We start from the raw sequence: 397 nt of genomic DNA, 5'->3' as shown, positions 1-397 counted from the left end.
GCTTCAACCAAGTGATGACTTCAGAATGGCTAAATCAAATCGGTTCAAAACATACCATCGGTACCCTATTGAAACACACAAGTCGATATCAAACCTCATGATTGTGTAGTCCTCCACTGGTCCACGCCGCTTCGGCCGTCCTGGGTAAAATGGAACATTCCAGCTTGCCCTATGTGGAAGAGGGCACATTACTCAATACTGTGGTGTGAAGTATAAAGTTCAGTTCTCCCCTGGTCCACGCTGCTTCGGCGGTCCTGGGTAAGATAGTTCATTCTAGCTTGCCCTATGTGGAAGAGGACACTTAATACTTCGTCTCTAAGCGGCGGCTTGACTCCTCCCTACGGGGAACGGGTTTACGCGCACAGCGGCGGCTTACGCACTATGGCAGTCATGGATG

Source organism: Anopheles coustani, assembly GCF_943734705.1.
Source record: "Anopheles coustani chromosome X unlocalized genomic scaffold, idAnoCousDA_361_x.2 X_unloc_15, whole genome shotgun sequence".
NCBI lineage: Eukaryota > Metazoa > Arthropoda > Insecta > Diptera > Culicidae > Anopheles > Anopheles coustani.
The sequence above is the reverse complement of the archived record's forward strand: the minus strand, read 5'-3'. Positions refer to the sequence as shown.